Source organism: Anser cygnoides, chromosome 17, assembly GCF_040182565.1.
Source record: "Anser cygnoides isolate HZ-2024a breed goose chromosome 17, Taihu_goose_T2T_genome, whole genome shotgun sequence".
In the NCBI taxonomy this organism is placed as follows: Eukaryota; Metazoa; Chordata; class Aves; order Anseriformes; family Anatidae; genus Anser; species Anser cygnoides.
The window spans coordinates 7,822,760-7,849,731 of record NC_089889.1 but is presented as its reverse complement, the minus strand read 5'-3'; the positions used below and the strand labels follow the sequence as shown (position 1 = coordinate 7,849,731).

General features: G+C 45.3%; 1 protein-coding gene and 1 long non-coding RNA gene across 32 annotated transcripts in view; both read right to left on the bottom strand.

The window, feature by feature from the left end:
* The window catches only part of FBRSL1 (fibrosin like 1), a 518,463-nt gene that overhangs the window by 119,725 nt on the left and 371,766 nt on the right, over positions 1-26,972 (bottom strand). The window lies entirely within an intron of this gene.
* Positions 1-26,972, bottom strand: part of LOC106031224 (uncharacterized) — a 55,211-nt gene that overhangs the window by 373 nt on the left and 27,866 nt on the right. Inside the window, exons 1-2 of the long non-coding RNA XR_010825547.1 lie at positions 20,789-26,972; positions 442-20,508 (exon numbers count right to left, since the gene is read on the bottom strand). The exon at positions 20,789-26,972 is cut by the window's right edge and continues 27,866 nt beyond it. This is a non-coding gene — a long non-coding RNA (uncharacterized lncRNA). The remainder of the gene's footprint in view (positions 1-441; positions 20,509-20,788) is intronic.

Genomic DNA, 26,972 nt, shown 5'->3' with positions numbered 1-26,972 from the left:
CAGGGCCTGCTCCTGTGGCATGGTGAGAGCTTCGGCAAATTGCTGAGACCCCTGTCTCTTGATTTTAAATCCCTAAAACGTTAGCTCTCACCTTATAGACTAACAGATGAGCAAAGGACAGGGAGCCAGGAACCGCTGGAGGTAATTCTGGCTATTGATGTGCAACCGAAGTGTCCTGGGCTCCCTGCCCCTGTCTCAAGCCTGCAGCAGAGGGATGGAAGATAACAGCATCTCCCCTGCAGCAAGGTGAAGGGAACCTCAGTTTTTTTAGGATGCACAGCTTGTTCAAACTACAGGTCTTGGACCTGAAATTAGAAGTAACAAAAACTGTGCAAACTACTGCTGCAGCCACCACATACATAAGGCCGCCAACAGAGATTCCCAGTTAAAAGAAGGCAGCAGGATTGTATTTAGCTACTTCACAGAAAGATTTCCCTTAACCTGCAAAATGGGTGCTGTGCCGTCGCTGACGAAGTTTTCTCCCTGCGGAAGCCCGTTCTGCCTGCCCGCAGCCCAGCCCTGTGCTCAGGTCGTGGTCCTGTCCTTTATGAGGTCACCGTCAGCTGTGATGGCAATGTCACCACCGATGTGACACCGTGACGCAGCCACACGGCTCTGCAGGAAGGGGAAGGAGAAGCAGCAGACAGGCTACAAAGTGTGTAGTCCCGATTTAATGACAAAGATACTCGATAATTAGCAGAAATAACATGGGCCCTACAGGAAAACATGGGAAAGATACATGGATCTGGACAAATGTGGGATATAATTTCAAGCTCCTTCTAGCCTGCAAATTGCTTTTCAACACCACACATATTGCATTTTTCCTTAAACCAGCCACTGTAGAGGCCATGGCATTGTGTAACAAGAAGAATGGTCAAACACAATTTTAACATGTCTAGTAAGGCTGAGTGCAATACTTATATATATATCAGAACAAGCAATGTGCCGAAGTGCCTGATGATAAGAAATGTGTCCTCGATCAAGAAAAACCAGTTTAATGTGCACACTGGGAGCAGAGTATTACACAGATAGCGCTTTCTCCTGGCCATGTGAATTTAAGGAACCCCTGCTGGTAACTGAGATTCTTTGCAGACAATCAGACCAGAAATGAAACGTTATAAATTCTTAAGGTACTGTACAACGTGAAATACATCCTCACATTTTACACAAAACCAAGAAGGGAAAGATACCATGTAAGCATCTGAACTCCCATACAACAAATGCCATTTCAAGCATCATTTATTATGCTGCCTTTCACAGACTTTTACAATCCTCAATATGGTTAGCAATTCCAGCTGACTCGTAAAGCGGTTTTAAAATTCATCACTGAAAAGAATGTTTATCTCTGTGTTTTCTCCAGTTCGGGAGTAAAATTAGACTCTTAAAACCTGGGGATGGTGTGTCTTTAATTTTGTTTAGAACAGAAAATAACTGTGATATGAAAGGTTTAATGAGGTTAGAAATCTAAAAGGAAATGGAGTGGGAATAGATTATCAAGAGAAATAAAGCCAACCGCTGGAGAGTACACTAATATTAAATATTAGGTTTCTAAACCAAATATATATAATCCATTTAGGGACTTAATGGTGGTTCTCAGAAGCACATTTATCTACAGCTTATGGTTCAACAACCAATATTATAACTCCATTTGTCATTGTTAGGTGAGGGGAATGGATGTCAGGGAGGCGAGGGTCAGTAGATGAGGAGGAGCTCGGCAGGGGCTCAGCCACCGTGCGGCACCGACGGCGCTTGGAGGGGAAGCACTCACCTGCTGCTTTCTGGCTCTGCACTCAGGCTCTGCTGGCTGCCCTGGAAATGTCTCCTTACTAAAATACTCCTTTTTCTCACAAAGAACAAAGGGAACATACTCAAGCAGGGGTTTGCCTTAAATTGGGCTTTATACGCAGTTTTTCATTCAGCACGATACTTCCACGTGTGCCCAACTAAACGTGGGATTACGCACTTGATTAAAATTAGCTACATGCTTAAACTACTTGATGAATTGGGTCATTAGATACCTAAGTCAATACCAGATAAGGAGCTCTGGAAATCAAGACAAACCGAAAACTCAGGAATGGATTTTGGTGCTTAGCTTTTGGTGCCCGCGTTAACACACCTGCAGGACCAGCGGAGATCTCAGGGAGCCTCGGGCCGTTCCCACCAGGCCGTGGTCCTGCCTTGACTTCAGGTCGCTGCATTAGTTTGGTTATTCTTTGTGCTTCCCCTGCCTGGCTTTTCCTCGAAGATGACATGGAGGACACAGAAGTGCACTCCTTTCTCTACGACAGCCTCCAGATCTGCTCCCTCTCCAGCCCCGAAGTTCTTCTTGGGCCAATTCTTGGTTGACTGAACTCTTGAAGTCACCAAGAATGGGAGCGAGCCAATGCAATGTGCTTGTCTGGGGTGGTCAATACAAAGCAAAACATACTCTGCTGCAAAGAACATGAGCCTACTTCCAGCACAAATGCTTTTTGCTATCAGTGAAATTTTGAGGAAACTCATGGACTCCACGTAGCGCCATATGTTGGCTATCACTCTGCTCCTAGGCTGAGTATTAGCGGGTTTTTACTACTAACACCATCAATAACAGCAAACTGAATTAACTGCAAGAGCCACAAATCCATCCTCTGAGTGGTATGACCAAATTCTTTCACATAATTTGCCTGAGTGACAGAAAAATATGTTGCTAGCATAAAACAAGTCTGGAGACTAAAAATACTTTTAATTCTGCAAAAAAAAATAATGCAGAGTTTCCTCCTGACTTCAGCGAGCTTTGAATCAGGCCCTCAGTTCAGAGAAGTACTTCATTTCGATGCTTAGCTTGAACTGAAATCAGTTTTGCTGAATGAAACCTGTAAACTTTTTACAGCGAGCACAAGGAAGCAGTTTTTCCACATGACATGTCATTAAATTGTGGAATTCACTACCACAGGATGTTGCAGAGGCCAAAAATATAAATGAGTTCAAAAAAGATTAGACAAATTCACGGGGGATAAGTCCACCAGTGGCAATTAAACACAATGGTCTGGATCCGACCTCTGGCTCAGGAAGTTCCTAAGCTGCTGATTGCCAGACGCGGGGAGGATAAGAGCGGGGAGAGGCTCGCCCCGCACAATCCTGCCTCTTACAGACTTTCCTGAGCATCTCCTGTTGACCACTGCTGGAGCAGGGATTTCTGTGCTAGACAGACTGACCCCAGAGTTACTTCCTATGCTCTCTGAACCGTTTGAATCCAAACAAAGCTCTAAAATTTGTTGCAAAGCAGGGAATTCGGTAACGTGCTGCTTTTTCACATCTTGAAAAGTTTACCATGATTTTCAATGAGAAACAAGCCTGAGTAATCATTTCAATGACAAACAAAGTATCTCACACTTCTTGCCACCCCTATTTAAGGAGATCCAAACAAAATATTAAACATAACAGAATAAATTGTTTATTCCTATTGGTATAATGCAGCTGTACTACTATTGTTTTGTTCTTTCAATCAAATTTTGATGAAACAGCTGAACATATTCAGCAGAGTTACTTCACTCATATTCCTTCAAGTAATTTAAACAACACCGTGTCCAAATGTCTTGCAAAAGTAGAATTATTGCAGCATTTTACGCGGGAGGAGTTTGCCTCAGTAGAGCGCAGACTTACAGGGACATAACTCTGAGCTCCAGAGCTCCTTCTCAGACTTATTTACAGTGCAATTCTTAAGTCTTATGATTGTTGGTGCTTTTCTTCAAGCCCATCTCTAAGGGTAATTCTGTGAGAATCTTTGTGTTCGATGAAACAGAAAATGATAAATTTCTAGCACTGTGAAGCTTAAAAATGTGATCTAAATGCATTCCCTCATCCCCCAAAGGCTGTGGTAAGGCAGAGAGAAAGACCTCATTTAAAAAACGATACCTCCTCCTTCCCCTGAAAGACAAAACGTTTTCTGAGACCCACGACATTTGATGACGTGGGGCAAATCTACTTACTAGACGCAACTGAGTCCCAGATCACAAGCACCCAGATGTAGCTTAAATTTCCTATTCTATGAGCCCCAAAATAGCACACGTTCTGCATCGAGTTCCTTAGCCTGGTAGCTCAATTATAGAGCATGACACAGATTTGGAATTAACCTGTGTAAGTTTGTCACAAGACGTAAGGAAAACATCACAAACAAAAATCCTTGGTTAACTGTTAGCCAGAGACCTCTAATTAGCCTAATTCACCATAACATCCTGCCTATGCACAAATTTCCAGTGGATTTTTTTTTTTTTTTAATACAAAACCAAGTTTGCTAATGCCAGGCAAACTTACATTGGTTGTTTCAAATCAAATTTGATATGAGTCTGGCTAAATCTAAATCAAGATCAAGATAAATCTATATTAACCTGATTTAAAAAGAAAGAAAGATGTCCATGCTGGGTTTTGCATAATTTAAGTTCAACGGTTTAATGTTCATTTGTACCTTTCTCATTACCTTGAGTTGTACAAAAAACTTCCAAAATGTTTTTAAAACAATATGTATATATACCTAACGAGATTTTTTTTACCCCTTCTTCTAACATAAGAGGCTTCACAGCAGAAAGCCTGGTTTGTCCGTGGTCCTATGTCATAAGCTTTGGAGATGTGTGCTGTAAGCTCTTGAACCTTAATAAAACTATCACTACCAACAGCAGAAATGACACTAAAAATAGTTTAAATAGAAATATTTTCTCCTCTCAAGCTTTCCATCTGATGATCCCTTGTGGATGTGTGATTTCATGAATTCCTCAGGTCCCTAAGAGCCTGCTGGACAACGCACGGCTGGATGTCTAGCAGAAAATCACAAAGATTTACAGAACAAACAAACTCCCTGACTTCCCCACTCAGCCTCTAGGTTTCTTTATAAATCACACTGAAGTACACAAGCCTCTATTTTCCTTTTTAAAGCTACCACCTATAGGCACCACAAACATTTGTTTCTTTCAGTTTCTATTAGTGGTGAGCTTTAAGAAATTAAAAGAAGGCACGAGCAGGACCAAAATGGCTTTGGTGCCATTTGGAATGCAGACATCAAGACGAATGCTAGCAAAGCATCAAGTTCTTTAAGTAGATCTAAACTATTTTCAGTGTTATTTTATTCAATTTGTAGCATCAGACTTAGTTGTTTTCAGGTCAGATACCAGAAGCCATTTGGTAACTAAACACCTCCTTAATTTCAATCAGAGCTAGGCTATGCTAATGCACTGCAATTCTAGCCTTTTCTGCTCCTGTTGTCTTTCCCTAATTTGCTTTTTGTCTTTTAGTCCCATGAAAATTCCTTACGTGACAGCATTAACATTTCTTCTCATGCCCATCAGTCGGCAACACGCTGACTAACTATGACAAGTTACCCACACTGAGCTCAAAAGTATCCGAAATCAGTGCGGTGACCCCAGAAAAGTCCAGGCAGCGACGGCGTTCCCCACTTCCAAATTTTGTTTCTTATCCCCTGGCAGTACACTTTTCTCCTATTTATTGAGAGGCAATGGGAAGACAGGAAGAGGGTTCTTTGGTGACTTTTAAGAAAGGTTTTGTTTCGAACCGATGGCAACTTCTATTAAGACAGAAACAAAGAGACGGAGCAGATCCTGTTGCGGTGACGTAAAGCCTAGGAGATATTTCGGGGTCACCAGCTATCTCATATAGGCAACATCTGGCAAAACCATCCAGCGGCAATATGGATACCAGCCCCAGGAAATACTGGTACGCATGCTGCAGTGGCCAGAGAAAAGTACAGCATTCTGGATTTTATTTAAAAATAATAAAAAAAAAAACACTTTTTTTTGCAAGTGACATATCCACAAACAGCGGCGGAGACTGGCTGGCGCAGGCAGTGATAGATGAGGACTTGCGCTCGCTCTCAGAAGCATGGGAGAGAATAGTTTTTTGTGTTAGGAGTTCATTACGGCTTCAGCCCTCCTACCGCACCGCTTCCTCTGAAATCAGAGGTAAGATTAAATCTGTTGTAGCGCAGCGCTCCGTAATGGCTCTGACAGACGTTGTTTTTCCTCGGCCGCACATCTGGGAGTTACCCAGCAGAGCACTTGAAACCAAGCAGGTCAGCTCTTTAGCTGAGTTTCGTGTCTAATCAGCCAGGAAGGCTGAGGCCTCAGGTCACACATGGAAATCACTAGAGCTATTTAAGTCGCCAGAGGTTATTAATAAATCTCCCACTATTTCCTTAAGTAAATAATTGGAGGCCCATCTTTCAAACAAGTTATGTCTGGCCATGTTATGGTACCAATTTTATCCTTCCTTTTTTCCCCTCACCAAGCAGGAAGAACAAATCTCTGGTGACAACAATGGCAAAACTGTGAATTATAAACATCCATGTGTCTCTCATTTGAATGCCTCCTCGAGTTTCCTTGACAGCTGGGGGAGAGAGAGGCTCCGAGACTTTCACTGGAGCCCGAGCCACCGAAACGGCCCTCGCACAAATGCAGGTTTGTGGGAACGCCGCTTGCTCAGCTGCGCTTCAGAGGAGGCGTGGAGCAAGGGGAAACGCGAGCCCCGCGAGCTCCGGGAGGAGCCGGCAGGTAGCTGGGCTCAGGGCCTCCTGGGCTGCCGGGAAGGCAAGCTGGAGAGGCCTGACCGTGAGACAGGGCTGGAGCTGAGGCTCAGGGGTGCTGGAAGGAAGAAAAGTGCAGGGGGCGGGATGGGGTCGGCCACGCTGCCTCCTTTGGAGGCCATGCACCAGCACGGGGCTTAGCTGAGCGCAGAGGACCACATCCAGGCCTGACGCACACGAATCCTGTGAGACCCGCAACTGCTCGGCCCCGGGCCAAATTCACCCACAGCCACAAAAACCCAGCCCTGCCTTTCCGGAGACCCCAACCCCTTCTGCATACGTTGCTCTTTCAACTTCAGAAATAACGGGCTGCTTTATTTTCACTGTCATTGCACCAACCAAGGAAGACGTGCATGTGGTGACGCGCAGAGAAATCAAGGGCAGCCCTGGGCTCTGCCACTGCCAGAGCAGCACCGCAGCAGCGATGCTCTGCTGGTGCCACCCGAGGGGAAAGGCAGGGCAAGCTACTGCCTTTGATATCCCTCCTGCTTACCCCAGCTCACATAAATACGACCAGAGACAGCTCCCGCCTGCCCCTGCGCACGCCGAGCCACTGCACCAAGCTCCTCGCAGGCCCCCGAGATATTTATGGTGGCTGCGATAACCCCGGCGCATCTCCCAGCTGCCAGAACCCTCCCAGAGCCGCGCTGAGTTACGAGGTGTCTTTGTTTGGACTTCTTTCCAGATGATGCAGAGTCTCTGGCATCAGGAATACAGAATGGGTGCTTTAAACAGAGCAAAGTCTACACACGAACATCTGTCTTGTGCATAGAGATGTACAGAAATATATCTGTTCCAGTGCAGCAAGTACTCTAAAGTTTGCCTCTAAACAAAGAATATCGGCTCCGGCTTTCAAGTCATGCCAACAAAACAGCAGGTTAATAACCATCACAACCTTCACACAAATGGAATTATTTTCAATTGGTAGTAAAGATTTTTTTTTCCTGCATTTATCAAAAACTGGAGAATCTGCTCCTCTCACAATAGCACGCTGTCTTCAATTTGTTATTCAAAACCAGGTGGTATTTGAAGTGTGTTTTCTGTCTTTACCTCGCTCTTGCAAAGCTTAATGCCTTGGACCTAAAATCCAGTCGTTTAGAGACAGGATCCTCCTTATAGGATCTTTGATTTCTTAGCAGGGGCTATTGACTTAATTCACTGCAACTTTAGGCCCGAACCTCCCTCGAGCTGTAGCCAGGTGCTGCCAAGGCTCGCTGTGCAAGTGAGCAGCACTGCGGTGCAATGCCCCGCGCCTGCAAGCGGGTGGAGGAAGAACGCAGCCCGACCTCTGGGCTTTAAAGCACCTCTTTCCTTTAAAACACCCATTCCATGAGGGCTCCCGGGGCAGGCTGACGAATATCCCTGCTGCCGGCAGCACAGTTTTGTCCACAAAGCGACACGGCGTGTGGCTGGGGGATGCGCGGAGGTGCCCGGGCTGGCACCCAGGCATCACTGATGCGGGCACTGGAGGGAGTTGCTTGCCAGTCCTCCTGGCAGAACTAAAACTGCTACAGATGGCAACTGCCAGCAGGGAAGCAACAGCAAAAACAGAGGAATTCATGGCAGAAATTATGGAGAGAAAAAAAGCATTTCCAATGTTCCCATTTCATCTTCCCAGCTAAAGGAAAACCTGCTATCAAGTGACCAAATGAACAGCTCTGCTAAAGCCGATGGTGAAAATCACTCCAGTGGAGCACCTTTAATTAAAAATTACCACGCAGCGTGCTTATGCAGACAGTACGCATGCACAATACACGTATTTGTTTGTAAAGATCTGGGTGCACCAAATGAGTGGCATTATTTATGCATCTGCGTATGTCTGTGGCTGTGCCTCAAGTGCTACGCTGAAGACACGCAAGGAACCAAAATCTGTGGAATTTGCACATTTTCCTTTCTGCCTGACAGAAGGAGCCAGGTAAAGATATTCACTGCCCTACCTGCTTATGAGGGCAAAAGTAGGGAGTGGAAAAGGAAAAAAAAGAAGAAAAAAAAATGCAGCAAGCAGAAACACTTAAAATGAGTTACTATGTCTGGTCACTCAATCCTTTAAGCCCTGCCAACACTTTTCTGTGATTAGTTAGTAAATCTGACAAGGCCTGCGTTTGTTCACAGCTTATTGACAGAACTGTATTGATAAAGCAATATCCAAGCCTGGGGAAAGAAAGCCCACAATCTCATTTTACTTTCTCCAGTCTTTATTGCACAAAGGTGTTTTTTGCTGGATGAATTCATTTTCCTTGAATTTTCTGAGAGTGCAGCTCTTATATCATTGCTTAATAATTATTTATCAACTGGGTAGGCATTAAACATAGGAGAGGAAAAACATGCCACAAATCTATTTGTGCGGATTTCTGCCCTGACGATGCAGGGACATTTGTTCGGAGTTCATGAGAGACAGAACAACTGGGGCTGCAGGGATTTTAATTCCTGTGGCCCCCAGGGACAGCCCGTGCTTTCCTGTTCCCGCTGCCCCACTCCTCCCCAGCTTCTTTCCAGAACCCGCCTCTGCCTCCCCTGGAGGTTTGTGTCACAGCCATCGCGTCCTGGATGAGACTGCTGATGGGGTCCCTTGGGGACCCATTAGTGACGCTCATAAATTAGCCAGATGGGGTTTGCTCTGACCAGGGCTGCAGAGGGTTGGCTCTGGAGGGGAACCGGGGCTCCCACGCCACACAGCGGGACCTGACCGCCACACGAGTGCGCAGGATAAATATTCAAAGATTAGGGCCACTGTGATGTGAAAAAGTAGGAAGGAACAGGATTAAAAATAGGGATGGTTTCGTATTAATAACCCACATACTAGTGGAGCCTAATTGCAGCATTTCACATCCAGGTGAATTTCACAAGTTTGACAAATCCGGACTGTCAATAAAGAAGTAGCCGTGTGGGATTGTTCGATATTTTCAAACCAAAATCAGGGGGAAAAAGAAAAAGCCTTTAAATGCTCTTGCTGTAGTGGAAAGACATCTCACGGGAGTGCAGTTGATGTCTAGGGGCTGACCACAGAGCTTGGACCCAGGAAACCACGAGGCTGAAGCCTCCCATTCCCATGGCTGCCCTTCTCACCTGGAGGGAGCATCATAGCAACTCTTATTTCCCAGCGCTGTATTAATAAGTAAACTAGTGAGAACCTACAGATGCCACAGGTGCTCTGAAAGGATCAGTTCACGTATTAATGACTTTCAGAAAACACGGAGGCAACACTACACCTGTATCACCCTGGGCTTTTGCACCCCTCACTCGATGGTGAAGTTGGAGGAAGGATCCACCTCTGGGCGTGTGTTTGCAGAAACCACTCGAGGCGTTTGCAGTGGGTGCTGCGGTGTGGCAGAGCTCAGCACAACTCTCCCTCCCCGTGCCTTGCTTCCCCAGGGACATAACCCCGTCTGGCTGGCTGCTGAGAATTGCTGACTCCGTCCAAGGAGCAGCTCTGCTCCGACAGTGTCTTTTTGGAGCGGGGTCACGGCGTGCTGGAGGCATGACTCAGCCGTGCCGAGGTGCCGCAGCTCCCGCTGAAGCCAACTGGGGTTGCAGCCTCACAATTCTCATTTTGACTGTAAACAAAGAGCCTGGCCCTCTGCGGGAAGGATCTGGGGATGGCTTATTGTTAGAGCTGGATGCTGGAACTTACTGCTGTGGCAACACTTTGTTCTGCATCAAATGCCATTTCATAACATAATCATCTCAACCCCATTGCAATCAAGGATGATGCTCCATTCAGGAGAGTTTTTAACTGTTCGTCAAATGATGTTTTATAATTGAGTTATCTCCAGTCTAGTCTGCTGCTTCATGCACTGTTGGGTTGGACAGAAAAAAGGAGAAAAATGCAGCTGGAATGTAAGAGCATGTAGCAGCACAGTGGCACGAAAACCAGCACGTGTCTTCTCCTTTGCAGCCATTTCTGAACAACATACACCAGAATTTCCTCAGCTTTACCAGCTTTTCGAAATCCCTTCACATTTGGAACTGAGCTTCTTTTCCTGAAGGAATTCATCATTATAGTAAAAGACCCAATACTCTTGCTCTTTAGAAAACTCCGAGAATGGAGATTCTTGGAAGTGAAAAGTCTGGTTTTGTCAAAGACTTGCCGTGACTCTGGACACACATCGAATTGCAGTTTCCAATTAAAAAAAAAAAAAAGGCAAAGCAATATAGCAAGTTGGTGTCCCCAAATTTCTGGATATGCTTCACCTCTCTGGTCCACCTTTCAGAGGAACTGAGCATTTGCAAACCCTCCTACAGTCATGGCAATATTGAATGCTCACAACTTTTGCACCGGGTATTTCAGAGGACATTTCTTCAAAATTAATCTCCGCACCTCACTTGCATCATTGTTTCATGGCAATGTTCACAGAGGTCACATCGGAAATAAGAGATTTACTCCATTATTAATACCCATGGAATATTTGCAATTGCAGGAAGAAGCTCTATGCTTTAAAAATCAACTGCTGAATACTGCTGTGCTTGCATTGTTTCCAGTCGATGCAGAACCATCCCCACAGATGATGATCTACTCCATGGGCAATCACAAATCCCTCTCTATAACCTGTGGCTATAAGTACAGTTTTGTGGAGTGACAACCAAAGCAAGATGTTTATTTGAAGTGCACAGACGATGGAAGCAAGGCAAGAAGAAAGTAAGAACAGTGCAGCTTAGGCACAGCTTAGGCTCCCTTGTATTTCTGCTCAGGCCACCCTATGCTGCCTTGGCTGCACAAGAGGATGCAACATGAGTACAAACACAGTTTCTGTTATCTGTTATCTCAGAGTGCCATAGTAGCCATGAAATGACCTTTAGTTTAAGTGAGCACCAGGCTCTGCATGCAAAAGAGTTGTCTTTTTGACCAAGAGGGCTATTAATTAAACCCTGGAACAGTTTCCTAAGGGGCTGAAGAAGCTGCCATTCGGTACACTTAAGGCTGAATTGCACAAGAACTAGGAAATATATTTAAATAGGAAATACTATCTTGTCAGCAGGAAGGAAAAAGTGACCTAACACATGTTCTCTAACTCTAATTTTTGTGAATACCTGCAGCTTAGAATTTACGTTTGCTGAAAAGGGTCAACCACAAAGCTTTTGTTGATGATGGGCACTCAGCTTCTGCTGACAAGAGAATGCTGGTTCCCGAAAAAAGGAGCAAGTTGATCCAATGAGAGTTTCTTACTGATAAAATCCTATCTGTTCTGGTGTTTGGTCTTTCATTTATATTTTGTTTCTAACTCTCTGCCTTTTCCTGCATCCTTTGTTGACACAACTATGCCGCTCCAAAACGTAAATAGTTCACCTCCAACGAGGCCGTACCCACGCACGAGACCAAACAGACACGGGCAGTGCTCACCCAGCACCGCAAACCAGATCTGATCGTGAAATGTGCCAGGTCACCGTCATTATACGCACAACTACAAGCTCTGCTTATAACAATAAATATTCACTAATCAGGAACATGCTTACTCGAAATGCTAGGAGGAGGAGAGCTGCAGAGGGGAGAAACGTGCCCCTTTTATTTTCGTAATTTCTCTCAAGCCATGACATATCTATGCAGAACACATTTTCCTACCACATGTGTTGATCTAGAACTAAGCAGGAGATGGGTGCTGAAGAGAGCCATTTTCATCATCCCTGGAGAGATTTGTAAAACAAGAGAGAGGGTTTTTTATTCCCCTCGCTCTGAAAGAGGCATTGGCTCCTTTCCACTTCCAATTTCACCATGGCTGCACACGACTAAACATCCATTTTGACACTAATGCGGAGCGGTGCTCTCTGCTAGGTTGGGTCAGCCAGCTCTCCTGCCTGACTGGCCAAGTGATTGTAAAATCATTAATGGTATATTTTACACCCCATATTTCTTACAAAACATAATTACCAGGGAAATTATTCTTCTTTTACTCCAGGATTTTTTTTTAATTTTTTTAATTTTTTTTTTTCCAAAGACACATGTGCTCACTCTCTTGTAACAGTCAAAATGAGGTCAGAAACTTGAACATATGTGGCTGTGTGTGCTTTCTCCTCCAACCAGAAATGACAAAGCAGAGTTTGGCAAGGCAATAAAGGAATGGCCACAAATCAGCCAGGATTATCTGACTTCCTTTAAGAAAGCCATAAATTGTTTACAGCAGCATTGGTCTTTAATGGCAGAATGGGGGGTGATGGAGGGGAAAGCTTTAATCTAACAATTTCAACACATTGCCAAAGTCCTTTCCTGTAGTTTACAATAAAAGAACCTCCAAAGCATCTAACAAGTTGGCTGGACTTTTTATTTTCAGGGAAAAGATCCTTCCCATGCTCCCTTCTCCTTCACTACAGAAATAGACCGGAGCATAATGAGGTTAAGTTTTAAAGCATTAAGCATTTGACAAAAATGCTTGCAAAGATTTTAGCACCAGAAAACCTCTGGAGAAACTGGACAGAGCCTGGGATAATACACAGCAGACTCCTCCAAGCTTAATGCACTGGGAATTGGAAGTGCATTAGGATTTTGGCTGCAGCTGGGCTTTTTACGGCCACTGGATTCTCGGCACCACTGTCTCTAATAATACGCAGGTGAGGGGACATGAGGCAGGCAGTTTGCTGTGACTGCTACTCACCGTACACTGCAAAACATTTCCAAACAGGAAAAGGCAGCAGTTAAAAACAAAACTGCCTGAAAACAGAGCCAATCCGCACAACCCATATATGAATTTCCAGCATTGAACCCTCCCTCCCCCTTCAGCCCAACTCTACATTCAAGGCTGTTTGGTTTTATCCTTTTGTTCTTGCTTGTCCTGGAGGGCAATTGTGAAATTCAGAACCATCACTGGAATTCGGACAATGAATATTTGCAAAGTTTGAGGGCGCCCGTAGTGAGATTTTTGGAGATAGGGTCTGTGCCTCCCGTGTCTCTTTGTATATTTTGCCCTTTGGGGCCAATTCCCAGATGGCACTGTCGTGCAACATGCATCTAACACAAACAATGCAAGCACTTCCACTGCCTAGAACGGAAATCCCCCAAATCCTTTCCTGCACCCCCTCTGAGTATCGGGATCATTCCTGCTGCTGCGCTGTACTTCTCTGGTCACACACATCGTATTTGGGAAATGCATTTCTACTTCAGGAATGATGTAAATAAATATGGTACAGCTCACATGGTTTGAAGAGTTTGTCAACAGAAAACATCCATCCCAGGCTACTGGCTTCTGAGAACTGGAATGCTTCCAAATCTATTTATCTCATCACTTTGTAGAAGCTCTTTCTTCCCTCCTCTTGATATTTCAGAAATTTATTTGCCTCCCATTACAAAAATAAATACAAGTGCTCTCCCTCCCCAGTGCCCAAACAGTAATTAGTTATAATGATTTTATTTATGTTGTGGCAGTGCCTCGGAGCCCCAGACATAGGCTAGGCCCTGATATGGTTATATGTTTATAATCTCTCCTCTACATGCTACTTAACAGCACACTGCTAGAAAGCCAGTAAAAGCAAATTCTTAAAGTATCATGAAGGAGGCTGCCAGCAAAGTCTCCCAAAGCTTTGGATAAAAACCCTGAGCATTTGAGTGGTTCCCCATACTGCAAACTGGAGCTCTAGCAAGAGCCTGTCAGCCTAGCTGATCTTTTTTTTGTTTGTTTAGCTGAAAACAAACTCACGAGGCTGAAGCAGAAAAAAGCAAATGCACAGTGTTTTGAGGGCAGGAGGTAAACCATTCCTTTCTTGAAAAGCTTTTCTTTAATTATTAAGGCTGAAAAATTACTTGTATTTTCCCACGCACTGATGAGAAAGTTATAGGAAGGAAGGAAACACAGGAAGATCTGAACAGCACAGAAGCACAGGATGAAGTACTTTTATGGATAATTGCCATGTAACTCTCTATTTTGTTTCTGGTGCCTAGATATTACTGAGTAAAACTAATTAGAAATGTAATAGATAAATGTACTCAGAATTCTTCATATCCTCTGAGTGGTTCCAATACCACCCATCAGGGACTCCGCGTTTGCTGGGTAGGCAAATGATTTTCTCATAAAAACTGGACGGCTCTTATCATGGCTCATTTTCTCCTTTAACCTACACTATTATTGCTCCTCCTCCTCCAAAGTGAAATTTAACACCCATCAGCGCTGTAATGATTCCTTAACTGTAGATGCAAGGAAAAAGCACGACAAGCCCCCCCAGACCCTCAACACAGAAGGCAAGATGAGCACAGCTAGTTAGCCCTGTCTCTAATTAACGCGTTTTGCTTTTCCTGCCAGGTGCGGTCCCCATTTCTCACTCGCTGCTTTCCCTCCCCAACAATTTATTCTTCAAAAGCAGAAGCCAGCTACGGAAACAGATCTTGCAAAATGCAAATAATGAAGCAAATCAGTGTTGTTGTTTTTTCTTGCTGCTCAAGAACTTTAAAGACATTTGGGAAAAAAAAAAGCAACAAAAAAACCCTAACCAAAACAAAAACCTTTCCACTAAGTAATTGAGTCTGCACTCTTGTATCAGACATTCAATGCTAATTTGGAGTCCTGTCTTATCGCATTACAGACAAACACAAGGCCCCTTACATCAAGTGCAACAAAATAGCTACACTCGGCATTATTAATGAAGTAGATGGATTAATTTCCTATTTATGAGAAGCTAACCAACTGGCTAGCTTGCTGACAGCACTATTAATGATCCTTAATGCCCCACAGGCGGTAATGGGTCCCGCTGGGAGATCTAGGAGCGCTGCAATTTGTATTGAGGATTTAGACATAACAAAAAAAAAAATGCCCTCCTGGGAGCAGGCAGTTGATCAGCGGGCGCCCCAGCGGAACACAGCAGACAAATAATAAATGACAGCCTTGCGATTAAATCAAACCTTCTACTTTAAGTGTTAAAGTGTCTGACTGTCACTAACAATCTAGTGGTTGTTAAAGCCTCCCGGGGCCTCCAGGAACAGACGCAGTGAGCTGGAAGGTAAAAGGGGGGGCGAGCGGCAGTGGCAGCAGCGGGAGCCTTGCTGTCTTGAGCAGGGAAGCTGCATTAAGGTAGGCAGTCAGACAGCGCCGGACGCCGGCTCTGCTCTTTGTGGCACCGCAGACCTGTGGCACAAGATCCCCAAGAGCCTACATGAGCATTAGCAGAAAGGCTGGCTGCAGATGAAACAGCCTGAAGCGTCCACAGTCACCACTCGCCAGCCTTGCCAGCCTGCTTCCAGTGGACGTCAGAGCCCGGAGAGAGGGGTCTCCAGACTCCAGATCACATCCTGGCTAAACGAGCAGCCTTGCCCACTGCTATCTAGGATTTTTGGTTTCCATTCTTATGCCTGTGCCTTTGGGATTGAAACCAGAGGGATGCGTTTTTAAATTCAAAGGGGACAGACTGAGGTGTGAACAGAAGTCTTGGAGGCAGCATGCATTTCGTTCACTCAGTCTTCTTGATAATCACAGCCATCCACACTCTGTCTTCATTATATCTAGTTTCCTTGCTGCCTTGGACTGATCACATCCCGGGGCTGGGTGACAGCTTGGAGAAATCCCAAAGCTTTCTCTTCTGGAGATCGGTGTTCAGAGATAGAGATGAAATGGGCAAGTAGGTGAGACGAACATAAGCACTGAAATGGTCCTTTGCCCGTCACCCTCTATCACAACACCAAAGCAAGAACTGAGGCGTAATGAGTTAAGAAGGCACGAGGCCAATGTTTTGTTCTGATTGGGAAAACCATCTCCCTTCTCTTTGTCGTGCTCTCTCCCAGCCACGATCAAGCATACACTTCTGTCTTCTTAGGTCTTCTCCCACCCCATTTTAAAACGCCCACTGCTACATATCATTAAGGTTAATAACATGAAGTTTTCAAACAACATTAATCCATCTTTAAAGAAACCTTTGGAAAACCAAGGGGTGTTGGCTGTTGTGTACCTGTCATCTGCAATCATAAATATACATTCTCGTAATGCCAGTCAGGCAGTGTCAGATTCACTCAAGTGTCACTCAAGGTAGATGCTCAAATCAGAGGACGATGAACTTCTGCATCTTGCAGGACAAACCAATACTAAAGAACCTGCTGACAAGCATTCTTTACTTGAGGGCTATATGTACTATTTGCAGATGTCCTTTAAAAAAAAAAAAAGTTAACAGAAAGACTGACTGCGGGAGTGTAAGTCACCTGCATTTTTTCCACTAAAAAAAAAAAGAGAAAAAGCTTTATCAAATATTTCTCATAGTAAGAAATATCAAAGGGGAAAAGAGAAGGATGTAAGATGAAGAGTTTCAATATATCATGTGTTTTTATTAAAAATGAAAAGATCAGCCACAGTTATGTGGTCGTGGGTGAATTGCTAGAGACTCACTTTCAGAAATGATTTCACTATGACCACAGTGAAATTCAACTTCACCTTCTTCTGTAAATTTCAGAGTTACATCAGTACAAAATTAGCACCAGTGAAACCAGAATTCATGCTGCACATGTGCGTGTTCATGCATACCTACTTCCTTTGGGAAGTAGCACACCAAATACACATTGTATCTACATGCACTTACATTAAAATATTTTAGTATATTGATTAACTTGGCCAAAGCAGTATCTGTCAGCTATCAGCAGTCACCCATTTGCAACACCCAGAGCCCCTGTGGCAGAGTTTGGGGTACGAAGGTAGCTCCACCACGCGCTGGGGACGACAGAGCCTACACGTGCTGCCTATGCTCAAATGGGAGCTCCGTGCTAGTCACTGTCAGCAGCACCTCACATTTGGAAAGAACACCACCTGCAACTTACTGCGCAGCACCCATTCACGCGACAGTTCAATCCCATGTTACTGACGAGAAAGATAACGCACTCGCAGAAAACAGAAATGGTCCTTCTGCCTTCCTCCTTGACTATTCCCATGGTCCGGCAAACAGAGCGTTTTCCCTCTACGTGGTTTGTAAAACCTATGCAGAAGACTCCCTGGGACCGTCCCTATAACCGATCACAGGCAAGAGGTGATATCTGGTCTGCTGTCTTGTAAGAAACTGTCCCGCAATTTATGGCATGATCACACCTTGGTATGGCAGCCCGGGAAGAGAGCCATAAATAATCATCTCGGCTCATATATACCAATTTATTCTAATATCAATCCATGTGTGTTTTCTGGCAGAATTAGTCTTTTCTCTTTCTAATCATACAACTTAACAACAGGTCACTGAAGAAAACCCACAGGAAAAAAGAGCAGCCAACTGGACTTTCCTCACCTCTCGAGATCTCCAGTAAAGAAGACATAATGGAAAAAATACCACGTGTGACGGGGAGCTACGGCGAGCGCTGGCTGGCAAGAGGCAGCATCTACAGGGCTACGCTTACTGCTCTATCTTTCAGCTCATACAAGCTGCTCTATTATAGCCTCTGGGTGGGGAAGCATGGGTTTTTGAACATCACACGGTAAAAAATAACCGATCTGACAAAACGTCAGTGTGGAGCAGAGCCCTGCCGTGCGAGGGAAGGCAGCGTGCTGCCCCTGCCCTCGGGCAGCAGCCTCGGACCAAGGGCCGAGAGATGCGCCCGGAGGCACCCGCGGGCAGGGGGAGGCTGCTGGCCCCCCCCGGAGAATGCTGTCAGGGTTTAAATGTAAAAGGGGGGGTGGTGATTTCTACACTGGCCTGGCTCCATATCAAACAGCACCCGAATTAACGACGCGGCCCAATTAGCGCGAGCAGGACCAGGCAGCATTGGGGAAGTCTTGGATGGCGCATCTATAGGAGGGCCGGCTCAGCCAGTAACCGCCTCTGCGTGGCTGTAGTGAGGACCAGATTTTTGATAAGGGGCAACTCTGTACATTCCCTTTTTGAGGCTATTTAGGAGCTCCTGTTTCTCCTGGAAAAGACTGCCCAGTTTTGCCGTGGATGACAGACGTCCATGACCCTCCGCCAAGCAGACCACAAAAGGTGGGGCTGTATGTCCATCAGACGACAATAAAAAGTCACTATCTACAGAAAAAATGCTCTTCCTAAGGTGTCTTCCTCCCACTCACCCCGCAAAGAGTTAAGGCACACTGCTAATTTGTTTAGCCTGTCCTCTCCTGTCTTTCTAGTGCTGGCATAAAATTGGCTCCTGAGCCTTGTTTGCTTGATCACGCTTCCCCTCCTCCAGCCTGTCCTCACCCCCTGCACCTCCCCACTGCTTCGCCCCCACCGTCCTCGCTCGGGTGGGGAAGGCAAAAATAATAGTGACAGCCCCCACGGGAAAGCCAAGAGGCCCTTGCAAAGTGCACCGCGAAAATGAACGCGCCTGCTCACTCATCACATTTCGCATTCGTTCTGCCACTCGCTGTCAAATTAAAACGTGGCCAACAACTCATTTCTCCTGCTCTCACAGTTACAAATTAGTCCATTAAGCTGTCTGCAGCAAGCCTTTTTTCCTCTTCCCAGTAATGGCCTCCGAGAATTCCTTCATAATCGCCAAGTCCTCCTGGGATGCCCACCGAAAGCAGATGGAGAAGCTCCCGGGTAATACGAGGCACTTTTTAATGACACAACATGCTGTGTTTTTTTTTTTTATTTTTTATTTTTTATATCCCTGTTCTCCCTTCATCATCTTTCCCCCTTTCCTGCTTTGTTCCACCAGGATGATTAGGAATAAAAAAAATAAATAAACGAAAGAGGAGTGAGGAGATGGAGCGGGGGGCACCGGCACAGAGGCTGACAGCTACAGGAAGGGGTGGGGTGGGGAGATCAGCTTCAGCTCCCTAATTAAAACCTCCTAATTGAATTATCTTTATTGAAAAATTAGATCTTCCATTGAAAGCTTACAGATCTGGAAGACAGATGACCAAGTCCTCCTGTAGATGACTTATCTGCTTCCCCTCCTCACGCCGTGGCTGCACCAGGCCGGCCCTGTTGCACCGCTCCTGGCAGAGCCGGCTGCCTAGTGCAGGATCCCCTCTCTTACGGGATGTTCTGGAGCCAAAGGGACTCGAGTGTTATTAGCAAGTAAAGGGCTAGCATCAGCTGGGAGTTGCCTTTATTTATTTAAGAGTGTCTTATAAAGCTCCAGCAATCTGTCCCCGCAGGTGGTATGGGGAGGGGGCTGCTGGCCCCAGCGCTGGTCAGGGCCCTGCAGCCCCACAAAGCTACTGCATATAGGAACACGGCGTTTAAGGCAAGGCAAACGTTTTCTGTGCATTGATGATGTGCCGAAAAAAACAATACCGCCTCAGTGCAGCCAGCTGGTATCCCCGCTGCAGTTTAAATAACACCAGCTACAGTGAAATCCCCTGGCCGTCTGCTACCCCAAACTGTCCCGGAACTGCTGCCGCCGAGCGGCGCTGCCCACCCGCAGCCCATGCAGCAGGCGATGACCGTGGTGGGTGCCTGGACCGGAGCCTGGCAGTGCCAGGCCGGGACCTGCTCTGAACACCCAGCCAGGGAGCTCAGCACCACCACCGGGCACGGCTCTGAGCGGCATCACCGCCCCGAGCCCTCCCTGGTCCTCCCCTCCCAGGTTCCTCACCCGAACAGCGCTCGGCCTCTACTGCCAAGCTGATGTTACTTGGTGGTCAAGAGAAAAGAGGTTGAATTTCAGCCCCAACCTTGGCAATTCATCTCTCAGATTCCAGCCGGCCTTTCCTGGAAGCCTCTGGAGACAGAGGAGAAATTAGAGGTGGCTAGGCAGAGGAGGAAAAAACAAGGAGAAGTTCTTCCTGGTGGAAACCACAGCAGTCACAGACACTGGCAATAATTGTTTTCATCGAACCTCCAGAAGGTAGAAAACCTGAGTCACTCTGCCCATTTGCTTACCCCTTCCTCCCCACCAAATCAGAATATCTGCTTCATAGTGGTAAGGCTGAAAACTAACTGAACAAATACAGTCTGGGGTCTTTTAATTTGCTCGCTGACTTTGCAGGAGGGTGGATCCTATTGCCATGTCTCTGAAGCGACTGCACGAGTTAATTCCTTTCACACGGGTTAATTTCCTTCACACGAAAGTCAAAATTCCTTTTCTCATTGCAGAATTCCAGGAGCTGTGCCTTTAAGGAAGCATTTTGCAGAAAAAAATTACCAGATTTGGTGACACCACAGCAATCCCTCTCCAGCCTCCTCCTCCCACCTCACATAAAACTCCAGGCTCGGCCGTGAGTGACAGGCACGCCGCGCTCACCCCATCCTGGGGAACAGCCAAAGCATTCCTGGATCTTATTGCTAGACAGGCTGCGATAAGGCTGTTTGCGTGGCTCTGCACCCCCCAGGCAGGCAGCAAGAGAAATGAGAAAGGCAGGAGCAGCGGGGAGGACGGAGGCCTCTCGCTACCTTACAGAGATGCCGTGTGCCAAAGGGAGAGGTCCTGGGGAGGAGCTGTGCCATGAATATGTGTACTTCGAGGTGGGGAGGGGAAGGAATCAGCCCGTTTCCTGGAAGTGAAGAAAAATTGGCCGTCTTTGCAGAGTCTGAGGCCAGCTGGGAAGACAGAGGTGTGATTCAACTTTTTGTTTAAAGAAAACCCACTCCAAGTGGCAGAAATGTCCCGAAAAAACCCACCCCATGAAACTTACCACCCAACGCCAACCTCAAACCCTAAGTCCTGTGCTAGGAGAAGAAAAAACTAACTTTCTCTAAACACGGGCGAGCCAATGTGAATAAAATATGGCATCCGTGTATCGTAAATTATTACTTGAGGAAGAAAATAGTCAGTTTTTCTTTGAACGTTAGTATACAAATATTCCCACTGGCAGAACAAAAAGGGGAGGACGACTTCAAGCAGATCACTGCACTCCTGGATTTTGTTATCACTATCTGCTCATTTATCCTCTTCTCACAACATAAAGACTTCCTGATTGTATTATATTTATAGAAAATATGAGACAACCTCCCTAGGCTTTCCCATACCGTTCTTTTCTGTTCTTCACAATAAATTATGTGAAAGGAAAGAAGCAACCTTTTATCTTCCCTATTTATGTGTGCTTTAGACAAAGCTATCAGCTACAAGAAATCAGCTACTAGCTAGAAATGCCATGGGGCTTAACAGAAGGTGAGGGAAATACGTAGGCATACGCGGCGAAGGCTTAGCACAAGGAGCAGAGCACCCACCCATGTGGGCCCTCACTGTGCTGCACATCACCCACTGAAGGAGGCCCGCACCGGCAAGGGAGACGTTAAAACAAACTGAACGGCATTCGCAAGGAGGCCTGCGAACTCCTCTCTGCATTTCTGTCGCACCATCGTCCGAAAGTATAACGAGAAGGGACACGCTGTTGGAAATGCTAGTTCAAATGAAAAAGGAACCTAAATCACTGGAACTTGGCTTATCCAGATGCTATAATTTCTTTTCAGTGTACCTGCCAGACCCAAAATTGCACGTAAAATCACAGTTAATCAGCTGAGGTCGCTTTCACTTTCTGCACAAGTCGAGTTAACACCTTCGCCCTGACCATACAAGAAAGATTTAGGTTTGGTCGTTTGTGACAGCCATCCAACTTGCATGCAGCTCTACAGCAGTCGTGCACACAGATCTATTTGCATACACAGTTTTGTAACCATCTAAAACATCCCCTTGAAATAACCTTGAACCTACAGCATATATAGTGTACATGCACAGCTATAAAGGCATGCGTAAGTTCAGCAGTACCATTAGAAAAAATATGGCAATATAGTAATGCTTCAGTTAAGAATCAAAACTCCATAGCTTATAATTTTACTTCACTACTTGGGGCAATTTCTGAGAAATACTGTAGTATTTTTAACAGCACATATACGAGAGACCATATATACCGCTGCTGGCCGCTGGTTTCCATAAATCTTTCAAAACCAATATTTATGCTCCCATGAAGGAGTGCTGGCTGCTTATTTTCCATCTCCGTAAAAGTGGTCAGATCAATAGTTCTGTGTATGTTACTTGGAAACATGTCACAGCAGCCTCTAAAACCTCTTTTTCCTTTGTCTGAAATCGATTTCTGTAATATGCAAATATTAAGAAAAAGGAAGCTTTAAGTTTCCTCTTAGGATCCTTTGTGAACCCTTCAGAATCCAGACACCACCACGACGGAAAACGAAACCCCTGCCGGCAGTTTACCGTCTCCCCTGAGCGCCAGCCGCTCTGTGATCGTAACACTTTGCTCCAAGCTATGAAATCCCAAAATTTGCATATTCTTCACTTTGGGATTGTTGCAGCATAAAGCTGAACACGGCAGAGCCGCCTGCCCGCACAAACAACCCTCTCCTCCCACAGCCTTGCTCCCTCTGAAGATGACAAAAGAGGAGGAGGATTTCCACTGCCCTCCTATGCCAACGCAAAGATAACGCCGCTTGCTCTCCTGCTTTAGATGTTGCTGTGCACCCAATTCTTTAGTTAATATGCAGGATCAAGAAAATTAAACTTCTGTTATGGAGTCTTACTTCGAGAAGGAGCAAAGAGACATGCTATTCACTGGAGCTTTTTGTGAGAGACTTTATCCCCCCCCCCCCTTTTTTTTTTTTCAGCACAGCTTGAGCCCTGAAGCTTTTATTTAAAAAAAAAAAAAAGGAAAAAGAAAAAAAAAACAAACCAAGCAGTGTACAAAAGTGGGGGGAGTAGAGAAGGTTTAACAAGCTCCAAGTCATAGATTATAAGCCGCTGCTAAAAATTTATGGCTGTTTGGATCTTTGCCACACTGAACAGATTGGCAAGCTGATCAGAATCGCAGCAGGCTGCCTAATGAGTCCCACACAATTTTTCACCCCATATTTTTCCAATAAAAAAGCAGTTAAATACCAACCGCAGCCACAGCAGAGCCTGCCATCTGGCTGCTTTTTTCTCCAGCCATCATTAAAATGGTTCTTGGCAGTTTACACCTCGCTTTTTTCTGTACAGATGTGGAACGAATTTTCTGACAACCCTTGGATGAAACAGGGGGCTTTATTGAGCTTTACAGATTAACTGCCTAACTTCTGGTCCTAATTTTAAGTGTCTTAGCGCACCGGAGGCATCATTTTAAGTGAGCTAATTGTAAGTATCTGAGCCCACCAGCAATATTTGGTGAGGTTGAGATGCAAAAAGCAGCATTTCAGGGAGTGATGTAGCCCATGCTACCATGGTCACCAGCATCTGGCCCACGCTATGAGTTTGGAGGGATAAAAAATTATAACTATAATGAGAGCATTCAAAACTGTCTACAGAGGAAACCAAGGAACTATGGCTGAAACCCATTTATTGCGGCCAAATGAATACGAGCAGCTATATTTTTTATTCTTCGCTGCCCCTGTTGTCCCCAGCAGCAGCTCTGTCGGCCGGGGAGGAACACTGCCCTGTGTTTGTGGTTGCTGCCCGACCCCAAGCAGCGGAGCAAATCTCCATCCCCGAGTGTCTGCTTGGATGCAGTCGAGCCATGGGGACACTTACTTGAAAGTAGCTCAACTCACCTCTCCATCCCTGGAAGAAGATCCTGAGCAGAGGGAAAATAAAGCTGATCTGGGGGAGGGGGGATAGCTGGGGTGCAGGGGGAGCACAGTTATTCTGGGCACAACAAAGAATTTTTACAATCAAGTTTTGAAATGAGAAATGCAAAGCAAGACTCTTTAGAAACCTAGAAAGATCAAAATATAGCTAAAAAGCCCATTTAAAACCTATTTTAAAAAGAGGCAGGACAAGGTGGAGATGCATACATTTGGCTGAACGTCTACTGATAGTTTTAATGTGGTCTCCAAGTCAGGGCAGTTTGGGTGATGGCAACAGCAGGGCAACCAGCTGAAGTGCAGTTCAGATGCTCCAAAACACGCTTCAGCCTATCCCTAATGACTTGTCAAGACCACAAAAGAAGCAGGGGAAGTGCAGGGAGCGGAGCCCAGGCCCTCCGAGAGCAAAGCCGGAGGTCTGTCAGACCCCTCTTTCTCTCCAAAAAGCTGACAAACAGCAGCACATCAGTACATCAAGGAGGCTTTTCATCATTTTGCTTTCCTTCACATGCCTAACACAGATTATTACTTAATGCCAATCATCTTATAATGACCAGTGGATTTAAGAAATGAATAATTTATAGGAATGTTGATAACATTTATTTGTTTTCAGCCAGGACTTTACAGCATCATAGAAATGCAGTACAGAAAGGGACCTTAAAAGGTCAGTCTAGACCCCCTGCTCTGAAAGAGATTATGCTGGAGATTATGTGCATAATAATGTAAATGACCCTATAACTGTACTCCAGAATCAACATTTTCATTAAGAAAGATATTGCCCTTGTAATCCTACGCGTTGGGCAGATAACCTTCACAGCAAGTTGATGCAACCCAAGCCTGGCATCAGGCAGAAACGATGACCCTGGGCAGCACGGCTCTGTGCAGCGGGCGTTTCTTCAGAAATTACCCAGCACGGGCTGGAGGTGGCACAACTGGCTGACGTGTAACAATAGCTTTAATTAACGTATGCTTCTAAGACCGTCCCAAAAAGGTGGCAGTTCTGGGGGGAAGGGAACAGCAGGCAGGCACGTGAAGCTGCGGGTTGGTGTGATGGAGAGAATGGATTCCACGGTCATGCTCCACTGTTGAAGTCTCCCTTGGCCACCAAACTGTGATGCATCCTATCCCCATTACTGGAAATGGCTGTGCAAATTGCTGACGAAAACAGGGAAAAAAATTACCTCCATCTCTTTAGTGGGTGCTGAAAGCTCCAATTTATCTCCTACTGATCGACCTAAAGCACCAGTTCACCCTAAAAGCACGGATGTACTTTCAGTGCACAATCCTGAGGCAGGCTGCAGACCTCATGGCAATAATAAAAGGAATTGACTTGAGCATCAGTAGTCAGGTCAGGCAGTTCTGGGGTTCCTAACTCTGCAATTTGGGCCTAATGTACAGTGCAGGGTAAAGGACCTTGTTTTATAGCAAAGTAAATTAAAAAATAAACTAATCTGCCAGAGCAACTTTTTGTCCTATTACACTTCTGGTAAATTTTGCTTCGCAGAACCATTACTGTATGGAGAGGTATTCACATATACACACACCGCCTTGACATTTGCACTTTTTTCTATAAACATTTTTACAATATTCCATTACCGCAGAACGCACCAGCTAATAGCCAAATCCCTAAAGCTGCTAACAATCAAGTCTGGCTCAGAGTCGCCTCTGAATAACTTCCATTTCTTCAATGCTTTTGCACAGCAGGATTGCTAATAAACAACCGGGCAGTAAAACTACAAGTCAGCCAGTACTGCCTCTGTCTTCTCCAGTTCAGGGAATTGCTCTAATACAATGTGGAAATATATCCTGTGACCAAGCGGCCTCTGGGAATTCTTACATTTCAGGTTGGGTTGTCTTCATTTGGGTTATTTTGGGATATCCACAAAAATGAGTCCCAATTCCCTTTCCCTTGCTCTCCACCCCCCACAGTCACACACTCCACCAAGCAAAACATTCTAGCTACTTAAATGTGGTCAGGGAATAAACTGTTTCAAGAAAAAAGAAATAGTCTCATCTTAAATGGTTTCCATCCAATCAAATGACTTAGCCCAAAGGCTGAAACGATTTAGCCCTTACACAAGTCTAACACAATAGCGTTTGCATAACTTGAGCTCTCTCCCGCTCTGTCCCAGGGAGACTTTCCAGCCCATAGAGAAGACACAAAGATAATCGGGCATTTGATCCGAGGCAAGTTTTATTCTACTTGGGTGCATCTGAACGGCGGCTCCGGCAGGTTACCTGCATGGTGCAAAGCGCCCGCTGTTTTATGGTGCTGCACTAGCGGAGAGCAGCAGCAGCCGGGGCACCTTCGTGCACCTCTCTCTGCAGCCTTGGGTGCCCTGGGCAGCCCCACGGCGCTGCAGAGCACCCTCACGTTCATGTTTTAGGCTTTCACATGTGTCTTGGCCCTGCAGTGGTTTTTGTTTTTAATTCTTACTATTGCTAAGTCAGTGTAACCAATGCATTGCCTTTACAGATAATGTTGGTACAGCGAGTCTCCAAACTAGCGCTGCTAGTTTTGGGTTTATTAATGATCCTTTCCTCCTCACTTGTTTTAAGAGCTTGTAGCTCAGATTGGAGATTTCAGCTGTAGGCAAAAATATGGTGCAACCGATCCTAGAGTTTCCACCTTCAATCCTATTAAAAATAAATTCCCTTTATTGCAAAGGTAAAAGAAAATTAACAGTGAAAAAGATAACACACAGCTGAAGGGTATTTTCAAGATATTCATTTTCATTAGAAAAAAAAAATAAACCGCATTTTCATCCTAAGAAATAAGGCTTTGCTCTTGCAATTAATAAAGCTCAATGCTTCAAATCCATAGGATACACGCAGAAAATAGGGAAGTAAATAAGCAGAGCGGCTCTGGACTTATAAACAGAAGAGCCAGACTCAGAAAGATAATCACAGAGCCAGCCGTTTGGAAGTCTTGGGGTTATATAGTTCGAATTCTGCATTTATAGGCATCAGCAGGAATTTTGCCAATGACTTAACTGACTTTTATGCTTTAAAGCTAGAATGATCCGTTTTGATTAACTGCTCTGACCTCCTGCACAACACAGGCTTA